Genomic DNA, 7,414 nt, shown 5'->3' with positions numbered 1-7,414 from the left:
AGTAGTAGAGTCTATGAAGTGCTTCTTGAAGCAGCAGCGAATTGGGGTATCTGCTCTGTACGGGGGAGGGTGGGAGGGAGAAAAGAACTTGCTATTTTCTTACATTTAGCTGTGCTAAACTGTACATAAATGTGAGGTAAGACCATAGGAAATTCACTTTATGCATGAGAAAGTACTGCAGTAAATATTTCCCTTTGCTTATTGTTCGTGTACAGTTCATCTTTTTCTATTTGTAGAAGAATTTAATGCAATTTTGTTGTCATCTGCTGAAACTGAAGAATTCTAATTTCATGTGATCTTATGGATAAGGTAAAATGCAGATTTCTTTCTTTATGTCTTTGCCCCCACCCCACTTCTCCAGCAGTATTAAATGGCTGAGTGGCTGCACTTTATCAGTGTGCTAACTTTTGGTCAGTAGAGACCTTTCTGTGTACAGTCTGCCCTGTCAGACGTGGGGAAATGTGCTGTATCTTAGCATGCAAATCAGCTGTATGTTTTACTGGGATATTTTAGCTCTGGTTTCCTCTAGACAAGCGGGTGATGATGATGGTATGTCCTGCCTAGGCATCAGATGCTGGCTATTACAGGCTTTTCTAATATCACTATGATTGTTTTGTGCAGTCTCTGTTGTTACTTTGCTCAAGACTATATAATCTTAAGTTTTGAAGGACTCTTAACTATACCTCAGTCAACTAGTTAGTGCTCTAATGCCCATTAGAATGAAAGTCATATACTTACTATTCACTTAGCAGCAAATGTATTTCTGTTTTCTTCCAGAAATTGCCATTAACCTTTCAGGAAAGCAGACTTTTTTGGTGGATTTCAATAAAACAAAATGCTGCTTATGCTTTGGAGTTTTAGGAGAACTTTCCCTCAGCCCCATGCCTGTGCACTATATCTTGACCTATGTTTTTCTAAATGGTTTTTTTTTTAAAAAAGCCAAATGAAAAACAAACTGGTCTCAGTGCTTTGCAATTTTAGCTTTCAGTCTGTGCTCAGCAAAACATGCACAAGAATTTTTTTGTTGAGTGTATATAGAATGTGTTATTGACTTATCTGGGAGTTCTAATATTGCTAAAGCTTAAACCACTCATGAAACTTAATGCAGCTCACTTTTCTCTTTGGGGGACAGTCTCAAAAATGCTGATTGACTTTTCAGACCTGTAGCTCTTTTCACAGAAAATATTTCCCATTGTGGCTTTCTCCTACTAGTCTGCTGAAGTTAAGAGAATTACGTGGATCATTTTCACAAGTGAATAAAGAAGTCTTGAATGTACATATCACATTAAAATATTGTGAAAGCATAATGATTTGAAAGTCCATCAATAATATGTAAAATGCATAAATGTGTTATTTGTGAAAATGCATCTGTTGTTGGGTTACCTGTTAATGTAACAGAATTTTTGCAATGTTAAACTTGCTAAGGATTGGTCTGTAGGTAATAATAGGTCTTTTTTCTCCTCTGTTCATTGAACTGCTTATACCATTCTCACTCTTACAAATAAAACTTGTATTTCTTTCTTCCAAAAAAGCAGGATTTACATTGATTTTTCTTGTTTCTGCTGAATATAACTATTTCAGTGCATTCCTATGGCCTTACGAACATTTTTGCAAATAAAACTTCAATTACCATTATTTTAATGCTATATAGCTACTAAATTCAGAATAAAAAGTATAGTCCTTGAGAAAATGCTTAATTTTGAAATAGAAGTGTTCTGCTGTGTGTGTTTAAGCACATTTTACCTCTGGTATAAAGGTGTAATGTGAAAAGCTCCTGCAGATAAAAGTGAACTTGTCATGTGGTTAACTTGTAAACCTAATCATTAAATGTGTATTGATGTATATAGATAAAAAAACCAAACCCAGCTCCTAAGAAAACCTTCATAGTCCAATAGTTTTATTATTTCATGTGAACTTTTTTACAATGTGTGTCTCAAATAAAAGTTACATAATGAAAAGTATTTTAGAGTATTTTGTATGAAATATTCCATGTAGTTTTTATACAGTTGGCATTTCTACTCTATTTTTGATACAGTTTGTGGAAAGGTGTCCTGCTGGGTTGTATCTGTAAAGTTTAGTTTAACTAGTGGTGAACCACAAGGGTTTTTGCCTGTCTTTGTTGTTCCTGAACTTCACTGTTCTTTAGAGCTGTCTAGAAAAATCCTTTATTTCTGTAGTGATTGCTTAAATCTGAGTATATTCGTTTGATGACCTTCAGTTTCCTAGGAAACCATTTTTCCAGACATTTAGTGTCATGAAATGCCCTTTTAAAGTGACTTCTAAGCAATGCCTGTAAAGGTGACATGAGACACAATTTCCAATTTGATTAAGAATTATCTACTGACTTAAACTGTTAACATTCTCCTTTTTTTGGTTATTGTTTTAAATCAGCATTATTTGAAAGGTATGACTGAAATAACCTGGAGCACAAACATTGCATCAATATAGCAAATATTGTTTGTCCAGTGTCCTTCAACTGAGGAACAAATCCCAAATTGAGGGATTTGGCAAATTCTTGTTAGCTGTTATATTAGCAATAGTTTCTGCCTTCCAAATTAGATTTGGCAGTAGTTTACAAGTGGTACAAAAATTAGCAAACCTAAGGAAAGAAAGGTTTTTATCTACCCAAGGCAAAAGCAAGTTAATATTTGAGACATCCTAAAAAGTAAGTGGGAAACTCAGGGATGACAGAAAATTTCTGAAACGTGTTTTCTGTGTGTTTAAACATTATCTTACATATCCCCTAGATCTGAATTGGGTTTAGATGCTCAGCAGTCCTTAAGTCCTCACAGTGGTCAGTGACACTTTAAGTATATTTGCATTCTGCATTTGCTAAAAGGAAATAGCAGACATACCTACACTACATAAAATGGTGATTTATTACAGCTTCTGTCTGGAGCTATTTTTAGTTGCAGACTAGCAATTATGATACAAATACTGCCCACTTGTAGATCATACATGTAGAATGGATCCACTTTTTATAATGTGGTAAATTGCCTTCTTCATAAATTATTCTTTTTCCAACTTGGTTGACCAGTGTCTCTTAAGAATTCTTGAACTATACCAAAGTAATCAGTATAAAAAGATTTCATAATAATTTTTCTTTAGAAAGATTCTAATCTTCAAGAGATGAGGTACATAAATGAAGCTTTTATCTCACCATCTGGAGATTTAAAGAAAGGGCAGGGCATGGCATGGAATGCCAAACATACTGAAAAGTTGTGCTCTTGTATGTGTTGTAGTTGCTTCAAAAATTTTTTACTGGCTTCAGCAAAGCACATCAGCCAGAAGCTGCTGGTGTGAAGAAAAGCTGCACGAGTTCTGTGCACATAGCTGGTACTTACTGTTAGTTCAGTTTGGGAAATAAAGTTGTAAGTTATGAGCAGGGTATGAGCATTTTCCCCATCTGAGGAATTAACAGGTTTAAAGGATTATGGAAGGTGTGTGTAACTGAAACTGCACTACTGAATACACTGTACTGCCTCCAGAGTGACCAAGAACTCCGTGAACATCCACTAAGTCTTGAGAATTTCACCTTAGTTAATCCTAAATATCTTCCTTGAGCAGGTGGCTGAGGTGCCTCACTGCAGCTGGGACCTTTCCTGCCTCTGCCACCCATCCAGAGGGGTGGGTGACACACAGCTCTGTGTGCCAGGGCCTGCTGTTGGCACTGGCTCTCACATCCCTGGACGTGCTTCCGCACAGGTTTTGGTTCCTCAGGGAAATGCTGCCATTGTGCTCCCTGACCTTTCTGCCGTGGTGTGACACTTTTGTGGAACAGCACGAGGGGATGATGATGCTCCTGAGACACTTCCTTTGGGACAGGGCTGGCAGGGCCCAGGGCTGATGCCCTTCTCTGCTGCATCCTCTCTGTCAGTGCTGCCTCACCCACAGGCTCGTTTCTGTATGCAGTGGGAAAGTGCAGACTCACTCACCCAACTCACTGCAAGTGGAGTGCAAATTATAGAACTTTTTTTTTTAAGAAAAGGCAAATGTTTAATTTATTTCTATGGTGTTTGCAAATCCGTACTGCTACTTTTACTTATTTTTTCTCTTTTTTTTTTTTTTTTTCCCTCCAGGCAACATAGGAACTAACTAGCTCTGGTCTGTATTGTAGATGAAGGACAGAATTTCTTCAACAAGGCTGAACAACTCCTGTCCCTGTCTTAATCCTGCCGAATGCTTCTTCTGAGCTTCCTCACCCAAACTGCAGTGACTTTGTAACCCTTACACTTGTGCACTGAACCAATAAAACACAGGCAAAAGGCAACCACATGTGTCTTATGTACTGTTTACATGTCATTTTCCAGAACAGCGCTGGTAGATGTACATGAAATTAGGAAATGGCTGAGCAGCTCCTTGTGCCAGCTGTGAGGAGGGACTGGCCTTTAAAGCCAGGTTTTGATTAATTAATTGAGTTCTGCTGTTTGGGCTGACAGGGCCGTATTACCCGGCCTTTGTTTGCTTCAAGGGAGGGCAGGGACAAGCCCAGCGCTGCACGAGGCCGGGTCGGAGCTCTTCCCCTTCCTTGGCTCCCGTCTAGGAGCGGCGAGACCCCGGCCCGCCTCGCTGAGGGGATCAGCGGTGAGACCCGGGCCCGCCTCGCTGAGGGGATCAGCGGTGAGACCCGGGCCCGCATCGCTGAGGGCACCCGCGGCGAGGCCTCGCTGCCTGTCTCGCTGAGGGGACCGGCGGTGAGCCCCCCCTGCCGTGTCCCGGTAAGGGGATCAGCGTGAGGCCGCCCTGCCGTGTCTCAGCGGTGAGACCGCCGTGCCCATCCCTTGAGGAGACAGGTGGTGAGTCCCCCGTGCCCATCCACTGAGGAGACAGGCGGTGAGTCCCCCGTGCCCATCCCTTGAGGAGACGGGCGGTGAGGTCCCCGTGCCCATCCCTGTGAGGAGACCGGCGGCGAGGCCGCCCTGCCGTGTCTCAGCGGTGAGACCCCCGTGCCCATCCCGTGAGGGGACTGGCGGTGAGGCCGCCCTGCCCATCCCCTGAGCGGGCGGGCGGTGAGGCCTCTGTGCCCATCCCGGTGAGGAGATCGGCGGTGAGGCCGCCCTGCCGTGTCTCAGCGGTGAGACCCCAGTGCCCATCCCGTGAGGGGACCGGTGGTGACGCTCCCGTGCCCTGAGGGGACCGGTGGTGAGGTTCCCGTGCCCATTCCGTGAGGAGACCGGCGGTGAGACCCCCGTGCCCATCCCCTGAGGGGACCGGCGGTGAGGCCCCTTCCCGCCTCGCTGAGGGAGCCAGCGCGGCCCCCGGGCCGCCCGCGCCCCCTGGCACCGTGGGGCGGGCGGGGCTGCGGTCGGTGCCGGCGGCCCCCGGGGCAGGCAGGGCGGGAGGGAGCAGCGGCCTCGGTCGGAGCAGAGGGCCCGGGGGCCGCACGGACTCGGGGATGGGGATGGGGACGGGGGCGGCTCCGAGATGGCGAAGGCGCCTCCCGCCCGCCCCGGCCTCTCCTCCGCGATAATAGAGAACTTAGGAATCGTCATTTAAAAACGTAACTCTATTCCTTAACCCTTGAACTTTCTCTCATAGGGAGGGCCACCTTTTGGAAAGCAAGAGAATTTAAAACGAAGTTTATATTTTATTTATCTCTGAGGCTACCATTTCAACGTGCGCCGCTTTCTTAGGGTAAGACACCCTAAGAATTTAGAGTGGTGTGGTTTGCTGGAGAGCTGTTCCTTGTTATTTATTAAATACGCATGGAAAGCAAAGAACAAAAGAGGAAACCGGTGAAAATTGTCTGCGCCACCTCTTTCGCTCTTTCAGTTTTTGTGTAGCAATTCCGATAGGAAAAGCCCTCCTCGACAGTCCTGCAGAGGGCACATGACCGCGGCTTGAGAAAAAGGTTACTAAGGTTTTGTTCAATATACTCCTTCAACAAAATCAGAGGAATAATAATATAAAACCTAATAAATATTTTGCTTTTGTCTATAATTTTCTAGTGGATGAATTCCTGGGATAATTTATAAGACCTATGCAATCTGTACAGAAGCAGGTAAGTTGAGTAAAGTAGCTTAGAAGTGTTCTGTGCTGGCATCCTTTAGGCAATCTGCTGGAAAAGTGAACATAAATGCACAGGATCATGGGTGCCTGTGCAAATATGAGCTGTGATTATCAATTGAAGAGAAAGGGCTGCTATTTGAATTTATCAGTGAAAAATGAGATGCATCCAATTTTTATTCATAAGTTTTGACAGCTGTGTTTGTTACTAACTGATAGAAGCCTTTTTAATAAGCTATTGTTGTCATTGCTTAAAAAAACATTTGTTGTTCCTGGGAAGATACTTGGGTCAATAGTATGTAACTATTAAATTTGTTTTGTATGTGCTTCCAAAATGTTTCTACATACTAAAGACCACAGGTACCTAGTTTGGTAGAAAAGTAATCCTTGAGTACAACACTTGACTTTCAATTCCTTGTTCCATAGAGGGTGTTCTGGCATTCATGCTTATTTTTACATTTACTTCTGGTAATGTTGCCAAACTTGACTGCATGGTGTTGAGAGGAAGTAAAAGAAGTGACAGCTTTTCTGGTTTTCTCATGTGTGAGTCACTAGATGGTGCCATTTCACTTCTCTTGAATCAGAAACTATCTGACATTATTTTTAGTAACAGTTGTTGATTGTGTTTTCAAAATAAAACTACTGGTCTTCTGAAGTTTTTTTTTTTAACTATTGTTTTGGTTTTTTTTTCCTGAGACTATGCAATGTAGATGTTTTGAGTTAATCAAACTAATGTATTCATGAAAATGTACCAAATTTTGAAGTTCTGAACTTTTAAATTGTCATCAACTTTCAGTTTTACATTCTATTACATGTTTTACTGATCAAACAATGAGTCCAGACTTGACAAAAACACACATTTTAAATGTAGAATTGTTTGAGAGTCTTTAAGTATCTGCAGCTAATGTGAATCAGTGATGTAAAGAGGTCATGGGGCATTCCCCATGGGGTCTTTCATAATTTTTACAGGACACAGCCTCCTTTTAGTCCTGATTTCCTGGCCACATTATCCTTCCCTCTTTCCCCACTGGCTGAGGTACTTGAGAGGTACAGACTCCCCAAAAAGCCTAATACTTAAAACCCACTTTTAATGTATAACCCCCTCCAAACCCCATTTTTCTTCTTCCTTGTGTCTCTGTTCTTTTTCTCTAAACCCAGAGATTTTGCACAGTCTTAAGTGAGTAACAGTGTGTGTCAATGAGTGGAATTGCTATGGAATTTATGATTCCCCCATTGCTTCTTTCACCTCTCTGTATCAGGCCTTATCTGCCATCAGGCCCCCAGTTTGTTTGTCCTTCTCATTCCTTTCAATCCCTCCTCTTCTAATTTTCCTCAATAATTGTCTTTACAAACCTTATTCATCACTGACTTCACTTGCTGTTCCTGGGGCCTTTTTGGTTTTGCAATT

This window comes from Melozone crissalis, unplaced genomic scaffold (assembly GCF_028551555.1).
Source record: "Melozone crissalis strain CALT ecotype California unplaced genomic scaffold, PUWL_Pcris_2 ptg000014l_1, whole genome shotgun sequence".
Lineage (NCBI taxonomy): Eukaryota > Metazoa > Chordata > Aves > Passeriformes > Passerellidae > Melozone > Melozone crissalis.
The sequence above is the reverse complement of the archived record's forward strand: the minus strand, read 5'-3'. Positions refer to the sequence as shown.